Source organism: Rattus norvegicus, chromosome 14 (assembly GCF_021556685.1).
Source record: "Rattus norvegicus strain SHRSP/BbbUtx chromosome 14, alternate assembly SHRSP_T2T, whole genome shotgun sequence".
NCBI classification, from domain to species: domain Eukaryota; kingdom Metazoa; phylum Chordata; class Mammalia; order Rodentia; family Muridae; genus Rattus; species Rattus norvegicus.
Window position 1 is genome coordinate 105,848,515 of NC_141547.1, and position 13,835 is coordinate 105,862,349.

The window sequence follows — 13,835 nt, forward strand, 5'->3', positions numbered from 1 at the left end:
ATTATGAAGTCAGGGCCTATAGGCTTTAATCTCTTTCTCTAAACTCAACCTCTGAATGCTGCTTGCATTAAGGACCAAACCTCCAATATATGAGCTATTTCAGGCTATATTTACATAAAAATTATAACTGATATATACCTCGTGTGCAAATAGCCACAGAGACAAAACCGAATATGTGAAGGTGTTCTCTAACTCCTTGTTGTTCTTTTTTCATTTTTTTGAGCCTCCTGGATGTTTTTAATGCCGTCATATTACATTGTAAGAAAAAGTTAATTCTTAAAATTTTTACCATATGTTCTATATTGGAAACTTTCTACCTAGGAAGTCTGTTTAAATTCAAAATGATCATCATCATTAACTTTTCCAGGCATTTCATTGTAATTTGCCAATAAACTCTAAATCAAGTATCTGAGATTGGACATAGGATAATCACATTGACTTTTTAGATGTAGGTCTGATAGTATGTTATTGGCCTCTTACAAGGCAGTGTAATAAATGCTTCTCTATTGGAATTCTAATATAATTTATTTTAAGAGGTCTATGTCCTTACAAAAACCTTATATGATGTGTTCATTATGATAATTTCCCAATTAAATTACTGTTAATGATAAAAATAAGCTAGAGAGGGGTTGAGGATTCAGCTCAGTGGTAGAGCGCTTGCCTAGCAAGCACAAGGCCTTGGGTTCGGTCCCCTGCTCCGAAAAAAAGAAAAAAAAATAAGTTAGAGAGATTTACTTATCTCAAAATGTTTCTGTCAAAATATGAACACTAATAATCCAGCTTAAGAATAAGTTAACTCCAATCTTTTAAGTAACCACATACTTTATGGTAAACTTCAGGAAAATAAATGTCTTTAGGCTAAATATATCAGAAATTCTACTTTTAACTTTGATCTCTTAATGATATGAGGCTTCAATATCTAGAGACGAACTAGAGCAGATCATTTCCAAAACTGGAGTTATTTCATGATTTGACAGAGGTTCCTGAGGATTCTAATTATTTGTAGTCATGGAGATGGGGAAAATTGATTGTGTTTTTCAAGCAATTGGTCACAGAGCTGTTCAACCTAGAGTCTGGTATTTAGCCTCTTGACTCTGCAATGCTAGAAATCAATTGAACATGGAACATGTATCTGCCCTGAGTATACTTTTCCTTACATTACTACTTGTATCATGACAACTAAAGTAACATGATGAATTAAAGCACACAGTATTGCTGCTATTTACTTGATTCATCTCCTTTATCCTGTTTAATCAGGGGAGTATCAAGGCACCATAATTCACTGAGAATAAATTCGGGGTTTCATTTCAATTTCACAAAATGTCTCCAGATCTGGTAAATATCACTGGATTAAAGCATTTAGAGATCAAAGTGAGAATTTAACAATCAGATAAGCTGAGAACTGATATGAAAGAATCATTTTGTAAGATAAAAAATCAGTAGCACAGATATGCAGTAACGTGCAAGCATTCTGGAGAGACTTAAGTTGAAAATGGAGGACATAGAATTTCACAAATTCCACCCACAGTCACCCCCCATTTAGAGTGGAATAAAAATTAGAAGGAATTGCAAAAATCTTTTATATTGGTGATTCTCTAAAATAAACATTTTAAACCTCATAAAAGATAGAGTGGTAGGTATGTGAAACAAAGTACTAGCAGAAATATGTGGCCACTCCCAGTCAAGTTACAAAATGATTTCAAAGAAATTGAAGAAGAGATATATTAAAATTGTTTAAGCATGAGAGGTTTATTAGATCTATACATTAAAATAACACTATAAATATGCAGAAAGGACTCTCAAGAACACAATACTTACCCAAATAAATCATATACATCACATGCACCACCCTAGCTATACAAATAGAAGCACATGTAAAACAAACAGCTTTAAGTTAAAGATAACAGAATTGAGGCCCATGTAACTGAGAGATAATTTAAGCAACATCTGGAAGTCCCAGTCCTAGATTTACATGGATGAAGGTATATGTTCAGTCATGTACTGTAAAATAATGTTGTAAAAGTACTATAATTAAAATTTTAAATCCCAGAAAGTGAACAGTAAATATTTTTTCATAAATTTTTTTCTTCTAAATAAGACTTAAACAAAATTTAAGGCATGTCGAAATAATGAATTTTAGGGTTATTTTATATCTGATTATTAAAATAACATTTAAAATTGGAAAAAGAATCTAAAGAAAACTAAAATATAAGTAGACTATTAATTTTCTATTTTCTGCTGGGTCGTGATTATGCCACTTTTATCCTTTCTTTCTTCCAAATGTATCCATTAAATTTATTTTTTTATTAAAATTCCTTCTTAAGGCCAAGTTAAATTGATAACCTTCTTTGATTAGTGATCTTAAGGTGCGGCTAGAGCAAGAAGCTGCAAATTTTGCTCCTCCTTACCAAATACAAATAGTACATACATCTGGAGGAGAGACTCTGGCTGTCTAACATGGGTCTCCCATGTTACTGATGCCATTGTTTAATCACTTTTCAGTTACTTGGTCTTCAAAAGTCAAATGGGAATACAGTATACCCTTTGCTGTTAGAATGTTTTAATATTTGACAATAAAAACATAGGAATTTATAGGACTGTACTAAATACATACAAGTTCTTCAGTATCTGTCATAATTTTTAACTGTTTTCATCTTTCATTATTTGGACACTGTCAAATGAGTTTTCTCTTTCTGTCTTTGTCTGTAGACCTCTGTTTGTGAACCAATGATGTGCTTTTCAATATGAATTGGTCAACTTAGGGTTTAAGTTTAGTTTATCCATGTAGTAATTATTATCGAACTATACTTATAACTAGGGTATAATCAAAACATATGAGTTATATTCAAGTATCAACATATATACAAGCTATTTTCAATGTAATTTTCATATGAGATTTTCTAAGTTCTCTTTGTATCTCATGTCAAACAAATGCCCATTTCTCCACTACTCCTTCAACACTTTACAGTATAACCTGTATGTTAATATCTCAGGGAATAAACTCACAGAGCACAGTCATAATGCATTCTTTTTCAAGCACTCAGAGAATAACACCTAGAATTTGAGACTATGAGTTCATGAGGTTCAGACTCCATTCTCTGTTTTTAAACTTCACTTAAGTTTCCACTGGCTTGATTATCCTACCTGGAGGTAGATGCAGTTTCAAAATATAGCATTTTTTAGTATCAACAATAGGAAACTCTGTATGTTTAGACATGTTCAAGGTCATAGGAGAGAATGGCACTAGATCTTTCTTAATAAAAATAGTGGAGTGCATGATTGATTGAAAGTTCAAAAAATGTATTAGAAACAATAAAAAACTAAATGTGAAACTCTAGCAAACCATGGCCAATACTGAAGTTATAAAAAAATATTCCTTTTAATATAACTATGGTCAGAGAAGTAGTCATGCCACAAAAACTGAGGGTTGATTATAATATGCACACACATGTATAAACACACACACACACACACACACACACACACACACACAAATACACACACTTTTATTCCTAGCAACAATGAAAGAGAAAGTTTAAGTATAAAGAGTTGAATAGGGTGTGTAGTGGTTTGAATAGGTTTGGTTCCAATAGACTCTGTTTGAATTTGCTTATCCCTTAGAGAATCACACTATTAAGAGGTATGTTTTTCTTGGAATAGGTGTGTGATTATTGGAGGAAGTGATGTTCTAAGCTCCACCCTGTGCAGAAGAGAGCCTTCCCCTGACTGACTGAGAAACATAGTCTCTTCTGACTCTCTTCATATCAAAATGGAGAATGCTCAGCCCTTCTAGCATCATGCCAGCCTAGATGCTGCCATGTTTTCCACCATGATGATAATGGACTGAACCTCTAAACAATTAGATGTTGGCCCTTATAAGAATTACCTTGGTCATGGCATCTCTTTACAGCAGTAAAACCCTAACTAAGACCACACATTCATGTCTACTCAGAAAGTAAGAACTGACTTTATTTGAAAATATAATCTTGGTACTATAATCTTACTAACCATAGATATAGAAGCCTACTGGATTTATGTTGGCACAAATCAAACACTAGAATCCTTATCTCAGATAGTGCATACACAGTATTTAGAAAGTGATATGAAAACAGAAGCAGATGCTATACTGACACATCTTTAAGCCAGAGAGTGCAAGGCATGTGGAGACTCCAGAAATCAGCAGAGACAGACAGGGGGCATTTTTCCCTCAGAGCCTATGAAGCAGAAGCAGAAGGACAAAACTTCATTGTGAGAGATGAGTTGAATGGTGATAACCCTTCTTAATAACCCTTCTGGCTAATGCATCATTTATTTCTGGCTTCCTGAACAGTGGGATGATATTTTTCTCCTTTACAGGTCACCATATGTGAGAAAATTTATGACTAAAGCCTAGGAAATATAAGAAACCTAGCAAAGAGGATGTTAGGGAAAAAACCAACTGAAGAGACTCTCCAGGAAGGAGGGGGAGCTGAGGGGCAGGAGCAAAGGAACCACCACTGCGACCGGGTTCCTTTCTGATGCTCTTCCTGGCTAAACATACACTGAACTTTGTTTATGCTCACTCCCATCCTTTATTGATTTAAACCTTCTAGTTCTTCATTTTGCTTTATGTATGGTCTTGAATTCTATTTGAAGCCTCAGCTGGGTTTAAACTTAGAGTACTCATTCTGCCTCAGAATTCCAAGTGCTGTAATAACAGGCATGAGTTCCAACCTTAACTAATTGACCATTGAAAAGAAGCACAACTAATTTAATAACAAGAGATTAAATGATAGTTAACTACCGCTGATTGATTATAACCCTTTGTGATATCAACAAATAACTGTTTACTTCTCTTTTACTGTTCCCTGCACATCATGGAAAGAGCACTGACTTGTCATCCAGAGTCCACTGTTGTCTTAAGCACAGTGTGACTAGAAACTAAAGTAGCATCATGCCACCTATGTGCGATCATGGATTGTGCCAGACAACCATCAGCAACATCAATGAAGAAGGTACATGGAACATGGTGCGATGTATGTGCACATTTTCAATTAACATGATTGCACAAAACACTTGATTAGGCTGTTCACTAGTAGGTATCTATTACTTAAGGGAGCAGTTTATATTTAATAAAAATATTTGATATTGCAATAGTAAAGTCCAAAAGGAAATGCCACAGATTCAGAATTACTTCGACTGCTCATTGGAGTGCATAAACATTGGAATTGGTTAACTTTGATATATAAATCTTTAACTTGTGAGTTCTTCATAGTGCAGTTTTAATGTAAAAAAATTCAAATAACCCTTACTGCAGAAGTCAACTGTATTTAGCTTGCACTGAATGGAAAGGGGATTCTGTGTAGATATGAATGTTATGAGGCAGATATCATTTAAGTTATTTTTAGAACTACTTGTCTCATGATAAAAAAAATTGAAAGTAGAAAAATTGTTAATTAATAAATACAAAGTAGCAGGTATTAAAGATAGTGCAATACAGAAATATCAAGACACAAAAAATGTTTACATGTGAAAATTAACAATAATAACCTTAGAAAAATTAAAGGAGGTAAAAAAAATAGAAACTCCTAAAAATATTTAGGATTAAATCCCAAAGGAAATGTAAAGGTTAGTACAATGAAAATAAAGTTAGCTAATTTGAGAATATTTAATCAATAAATGATGTAGGGAAACTTACACAATGTAGGAAATAAAGGTGTGTGTCCATTCGTCATAGTTAGGATTTTACTATTGTGAACAGACACCATGGCAAAGGCAAGTCTTATAAGGACAACATTTAATTGAGGCTGGATTACAGGTTCAGAACTCAGTCCACTATCATCAAAATGGAAGCATGGCAGCATTCAGGCAGACATGGTACAGGAGGAGATGAGAGTTCTACATCTTTATCTGAAGGCAGCTAAGAGAAGACTGGCTTCCAGGCATCTAGGATGAGGGTCTTAAAGCCCACTCTCACAATGCCATACTTGTTCCAATAAGACCATACCTACTTCAGTAAGGTCATACTCCTAATAGTATCACTTCCTGGGTCAAGCACATTCAAATCACCACATTCCGATCACTGATCACCATAGGCTTGTTCAAACACATATGTCTATGCGAAACAAACCTGGTCATAGTATAATGCAAAATACATTTAATCCAACTTCAAAATCATCAGAAGCTATAGCAGTCTCAACAGTGGTAAGAATACAAAGTTCAAAGTCTCTTCTGAGATTTATGCATTTAACTATAATCTTGTACAACATCAAAAATATTGGACCAAGGCAAGACAGAAAACCCACTGGGTAAATTCCAAATCCCATATCTCCATGTCTGATGTCAAAGCACTCTTCACATCTCCAACTTCTTTCATTCTTGTTGACTGTGGTTGGCAGATCTACCATTCAGCAGCAACAAACTTCATTATCTTGGGCTGGTTCCACCCCATTTTAGCAGCTTTCCTCAGCTAGTATCCTATGGTTCTGGTATCTCAAACATCTCAGTGTATCTAAGGCAACTTCCATTTTTCAGCCTTTTACTGGCTGGTTTCTGTGTCAATTTGACACAAGCTGGAGATGTCATAGAGACATACCTCATTGTATCCAGCTCTAAGATATTTTCTCAATTAGATATCAAGGGTACGAGGGCCCATTTTGAGTGGTGGTATTCCAGGGCTGTTAGTCTTGGGTTTTATAAGAAAGCAAGCTACACAAGCCAGGAGAAGCAATCCAGTAAGTAACATCCCTCTATGTCCTCTGTGTTAGCTCCTGCTTCCTGACATGCTTGAATTCCAGTTCTGACTTCCTTTGGTGATGAACATCAATGTAAAAATATAAGCTGAATAAACCCTTCCCTCTAAAACTTGCTTCTTGGTCATGATATTTTCTTCAGAAATAGAAACCCTGACTAAGAAAAACTTATTATTCCAATGTCGTGTATCCCCCCACCCCCCATGATCTTCTGTGCTCCTTCAAAGAGCTTGGATCACTTCTCTAGCTCTTCCTCTCTGTAGGAATCTTAGGCTGTTATTGACTCCACTTCACTGCTGTTGCTGCTGTTCTTGGTGATCAGCCCATGGTACTGTCATCTTCAATCTGCCACAGTAATCCACTGCAACTAGGCCTCAGGAATAGTTTCTCATAGGCTCCTTTCATGGTGCTAACTCAAATTCTTTGTGTGAACCCTTCAGTCCTAGGCCACCAACTACATCAATGCCTGCACCTCCACAAATGGCTTTCCATGGCCTCTCACAGTACCGAGGCTCAGCTTCCCTTCGTGACCCTTTCATGCCTTCAAAAACAGCACTACCTTGCCTGGGCCTAAGCTTTTCATGGCCATGTTCCTCAAAGTGTGGGACAAAAACCTATGTCTTCCAGCCTCAAGAGCTAGATCACAGTATACCTTTAATTTCTAGATTGTAATTCATTCCAGATTAAATGTCCAAACAATCCCTTGTTCAATACAAAGACAAACAATAAGCTTAACTGGGTGGAATCTTGCCCTGAGGTCACCACTCCCTTGATCTCTTAATTTCCTTGAACTCAGGATTCAGTTCCATTTCACTTTGAACCATACAATATATATTTATTTCTTTTGAAGCATGCTACTTTTCATTAATGAACCTAAAATAAAACATAATATCAGAATGAATAACACAATTAACTGCATGTATGAGGTAGTCATTTATTGGCATTATTATATTGGAAAAGAAAAATCTATTCATAATGAACAGAGAGTAAAGATTCCTTTACAAAATCCATATCTTAAGCTATATAACATTTAAATACATGAAAATGGTAAAAGAGATGTCAGGGCTGCCAAAAGAAATATACACAACCACCCATGCTGGCCATACCAACCCCGGTAGCCAGAAGAAAGACATCCCTTGGGTGCCACTATCATGGACAGATGTGCGGTGGAGTGATGGAAAAGATAAATCTTGGTGGAGAGATGGGAAAGAAAGCATGGCTGAGGTCTTCCCATACTATGAAGAAAGGTAGAACTGGATATTGGATGGTAGTGACAAATAGACCCATATGAGGATGCCACGGTAAGGTTCTGGCCCAGGATTTCACCAATGGCCATGTCTGCGTCCATGATTCTGCTGTATTTGGGGCCTATGTCCATGTTTATGGCTCAAGTTATAAAAAAAAGCCAAGTGGATGTCCATGGTCTGGGCTGCCATGAGAGACTATGTGGAAATCTGAGGGTTATGCTGTTGATATTGGGGGAGTAGGGATTGTGCATGACACAAATTCTAATCTGAGTGGCCTGCACTGTCACTTGAGGCCATTGAAACATCTGGGCCCACACTGCTACAAGGGCCACATATGGGTGTGTGTTCCTATGGCACCTTGGAACTGTGTTGATGTTACAGGCCTATGTTACTCCCAAAGGCTGTGCAAATGTCCCTGGTCTGAACTTCACTGTGATGAGCTGGGCCCACACCTCTCCTGAGCAGCACAGTAAAGCTGGCCCTGGTAGCAAATGTGCAGGTGGTCTGGCCCAAGGTCATGAGAGCAGAGAGATGTCTTCATGTTGGCTGCAGCATTGTGTAAGTCAGGGAAGTTCTGGAAATATAGCCCAATTGGTGCAGGCACAGGAGAATTGGTGAGCTGACCAACTAAGTTATTTCCCAAATCCAGATCTGGATCTTTGAGTTTCTCCACCCCAATATCTATTCAATCTGTGATCTGCTGGAGCACATGAAAAGGTTGGTCCTAAAGATCCAAAGCTCCTAAGGATCCACATGACCCAAGGCAACAATGGAATATCTAAGTATTACCATGAGGATCCTGTATTAATAGTGTAGGAGAAGCCAAAGGCTTCAAAACAGGTGAATGACTCATTGTAATGAGCATTTACAAGTAAAGATGCATGGACAAAAAGGCATACCCTTTGTTACACTGTGAAAGACTACTTCAGTGACAAGACATATTTTTTTATCCTATTTTATTTGGGGGGTTGGTCGTAAGGGGAGAGGGAAGATGTGAAGGTAAATGAGTGGGTCTGGGAAATATCATGTGAAATTCCCTAAGAGTGAATACAAAGATAAAAAAGAATTAAAGGTCCCACTGCAGTTAAGGCTGCAGCAATCAGACAGTATTCTGACCTGCTTGGCTATGCTTAGTGTTTATAGTCTTCGAGTGGAGAAGGGATCCAGAAAGCAGAGCCAGGAAAGGAGATCTGAGGTTGGGAAGTAGAGCAAGGTTATTGTGTCCTTGCCTGAGTGCTAATAGATGTCTTTAAATGTCTTTCTAACATTCCTTGACATGTGGTTATGTTATTATACCATCAGAAGACCCCCAGGCTTCTGTCTTAGAGATCCTAATGTAGACTTTTGCTATATTACCCTTAGAAGATCTGAACTTTCTTCCCTAAAACAGTTAAACTTGTAAATCAATAATAGGACATACATTAAAAATATAGCCAATAACGAACTTTATCAAGGATACATAAAATTCCCCTGAAAATAACCATGAAATATTATAACAATCCATCAAGATTTACATGGAATCAAATGAAGATAGATAACTGAAAAACTCTTAAAGATATATGACTAATTTAATTGTCAAATAAATACAATTAAAGCCAGATATTGCTATCATTACATGCCAAACCAAAATCATTTAGTGTTGTTTTCTCATATGTATGCATTTTTAAATGTGTTGTGTGTGTGTGTGTGTGTGTGTGTGTGTGTGATTTATTAGTCCTGCTTAATGAGTAGTAAAGGATAGGGGAAAGAACCAGATATGGTATGTCCATGAACATACAGAGCTAAACAGCAAGGTCACTTCTACAATAAGGATTTGACAGCACTGGAGGGACAGAGACAGATGAGTGGCAGGGTATGACTAATTTAATTGTCAAATAAATACAATTAAAGCCAGATATTGCTATCATTACATACCAAACCAAAATCATTTAGTGTTGTTTTCTCATATGTATGCATTTTTAAATGTGTTGTGTGTGTGTGTGTGTGTGTGTGTGTGTGTGTGTGTGTGTGTGTGTGTGTGTGTGATTTATTAGTCCTGCTTAATGAGTAGTAAAGGATAGGGGAAAGAACCAGATATGGTATGTCCATGAACATACAGAGCTAAACAGCAAGGTCACTTCTACAATAAGGATTTGACAGCACTGGAGGGACAGAGACAGATGAGTGGCAGGGTTTTTGTTAGTAAATAATACAGCCCCCAAAACAAATAAAGTACACATTGGAAAGGCAGAGCCATCAGGGAGGGAGTTAGGAAAGATGTGCAGAGGTAGATTTAGAGAGACCAACTATTAGGGTAATCCCCTGCTAGTCAAACCTCCTGATCTTGCTGGAAGGGATAGCTTGAAATATCCAAGAGAAGATCTAGGGTTTCTAGTTACTCCAGACAGACAGCTACTGGTGGCTCACTCAGACTTCTGGGAGATGACAGCTCTTTAACTTAGTTCTCTGCCAGGGTCTGGACATCCTTTTGGCAATTCACTTATAATATGTGCTTGATCCCTGTCAGCTTCACATTATTGGCATCTTTAGAGTTGACTTAGATCAATTTGCTGTCAAGAGGTGCAAACTCAGATTCCCAGAAGATGAAGACCCAGTCCTACCTATTGGTCTCAGATTGCATAGTAGAAAAAAAATACTTGCAATTCTTGTCTGGAAACATTGTCACAAAAGTAGTGTAGCATTATAACATTTTGCATGTACCAGGTTCCATGATCACTTACCATACTTCCAGATGATCTTCCTGCAAAAAAATGAAAACATTCTTGCACTTGTTACTTCCTCTAGCATTGATGACTTGTAAACATTCATGGCACTAAACACATTGAGACAGCAAAACCAGAAGCTATGTTTTCAGAAATGAAAGAGAGACAAGGAGAGCCACACTGGAACTGAGTTTCCTCAGCTGCTTCAGGGAATCACATAAAAGAAGTTTTAGTTCCACATATTAGTGAAACTATATAGCAATAGAACTTCTATGAGAGCCAGAACATGTAACTACTTATACTACTTTGACAAGTTACCTGAATATTTCTTTCAGGATAAACATACATTTACTATATAGTCCTCAAATTCCACTCCCACAAAAATGGAAGTTAATGCTCATAGAATAAAAAAAGTTGCATTAAAATATCAGTAGTGTTTTATTAATGGTAATTCCAAACTCAGCTCAAGAGATGGAGTAATTTTGAAAGAATTAACTTAATGTAATACTGTAGCAAAAAATATTTAACAAATTCTGGCCTAGGGTTCTTGCCTACCTTAATCCATTTATGTCTCTAGATGAAACACACACACACACACACACACACACACACACACACACACACACACACTCCAGAGCCTTATACTTTTAGATATCCTTATGCACCACAGTAGCAGGTTAACTGCCTATCCATGTTGTTAGAATCTTCTTTCCTATCAATAGTTCCAAGTTTTCACTTACTATTTGCTATGTTGCATCTGATCTGCTCTTACCCTAATTGGGCAGCCCTCTGGGCAATGTTCTCCTGGCCCGTAGCCTATGGAAGCTTTCCTTTTTCTTCCTAAACTTTCTTCTCCCATCGCCACTCTTTCCTTTTTCTCCTCTTGTGGTCCTCTGTCCCATAAGCCCTCAAAACTTCAACTCCACCCATGACTCTTCTGCCCAGCTATTGAATGTGGGCTCCTTTATTCAACAATTGGAATTAACCTGGGGGAAAGTACCAAGAGATATGTGTAAACTCCAGGTTTTTCAGACAAGCACATGACATTATAATAGACAGTAAAAGACAAAAAGACAAAACCTCAACATAATACTTAAAATTAAAAAGAAAATATAGTTAGTGATATTGGCACATATCAATGGATTATCATAGATTTATGTAGGGTGAAAACAGACAGAAAGATGGTTGTACAAATTGATTTCATTTTCATGGCATTCTATAATAGGCAAATTTAATTAGTAACAAGACAGAAAAATAATAGCCTTGGAGTGAAGGGAATTGCCCAGAAATGGATACGTGAGATCTCCGTGTGTCTGGAATTTGATAATAAAAGTGGTCTTTGTATTACTTCAAATGGATTACAGGACCGTGATGTCTTTCCCAAAGGCCACATTGTGTAGGTAAATCAATGGACGATAAAAAATGGAGAGAAAGATTAAAATGTGATAGAATAATCTAAACGCATGAAGCAGCTTCGACTGAAAGAGGCAAGGGATATAACACTGACTTAAGTATCTTCAAGAAAAACATGCAGATGGCTGTATTTATATCTCACCTCCAGGGAGAAAGTAGTAAAAGGAGTAAACTTCATTGTTTAAATGCTCTCAATATTTCCTTCTCATAAAACTCAAGTGTGTGCAACAATATTTTCCTCTTCTATATGCTGTGATTCATTCATTCAGAAGCCTCTGTGTTTTAAGAAGTGCAATGTTCAGATGTGTGTCCTACCCAGTGACATTGGCAATATAAATATTTGAAGAGGTGGAATTCTTGCTGTGATTGCAAGCAGAGAGTGTTTTTCCTGTGATTTAGTGGAAAGATGTTGGAAATGTGGTGGCTATGCAGCTGTATTCACACAGAAGTCCCTCCTTTAATAGTCGTTTGAACCTAGATGATCTTAACGAGCAGCCATGCCAGAATCCCCTGCTTTCATTCATTTTGTCAAATAGAAATTGAAGAGATACGTTCTTGAAGGAAGTTGTTTGAGCAAAACAGCTGACACTTGCAGAGGAAGAAGAGACAGCTTTCGAGAATTCCAGGAGCAATGGGGGAATAAGCTTTAGAATAATTTCCTAAAGGCTGTCCTATAGTAACTTTAAAATCTTTAATTTCTAGTCAGTGCTGGTGTGCTGTGTCCAAGAAATGTAAGTCTTTGCCTTACGGTTCTTATTACATATTCTCATAAGATATTGGAAGGACCATTTAGTTGTTGCCTCAGCCATGCAAACAGGTACCTCTGTATCCTCAAAACAGCCTCTTTGAGGCTTCGTTCCTAACTCATATTTAAACTTGGGATCTCATAGATGGGAGCTCTGTGACAATGCAGAGGATAAAATGAATCTCTTTTTGTTTTTAGTAACTGAAAACCTTTACCTCAATGGACTGTCACTGATTCAATGTAGTAGGAAAAATGGTTACACAATATATGTGTGCATGTGCATGTGTGCATCTTCTATCCCTCTGCATGCCAACCAATCCCTCATGGTTCAGGTCTATCTTCCTGTCCTCGTCCATTCCTGCCACCACCCCAATTGCAAAATAAACAACGAAAAGACAAGTAAGTGGTAATGGAGTTGATGAAATTTGTAATCTTCTGCAAAGAAAAAAAAAATAAACACATTAGATTACTGCCTGACAAAGACTGTTCTGAAAACAAGGATTGCTCTGCCTGAATGCCCTTGAAGTCATAAAAGTTCACTGGCTCAGCAAACAGAAGTGCAGAACAAATTCTAAATAAACCAGTGAGGTCTACCCAAAGAAGTTATTGCCTTAAATAGAAGCAATCTATGATACCGAGAATGTTTCACACCCAGACCACTTTCCTCTAAAGCAGAAAATACCCTCTATTTAAAAGTTGTAATATTGGCCTCTAGCCAGATAATTAGCTATGACCATGATGTTCTCTAAATTTGCCTAAGTGGGTCTGGCTCTGGTTAACATAGCTCAATGTTGCTTTGAATTATCCTCCTTTATGAACAAAACTCCATTGAAAAATTCGAATGCAAAATTTGTTTGTTTCAAGACAGGGTTTCTTAATGTATCCTTGACTGTCTTGGAACAAACTGTGTGCACTAGGATGGTTGTGAACTAAGATATCTGCCTGCTTATGCCTCAAGAGTGCAGAGATTAAAGATGTGTACTTTAAAGTGGCTTTA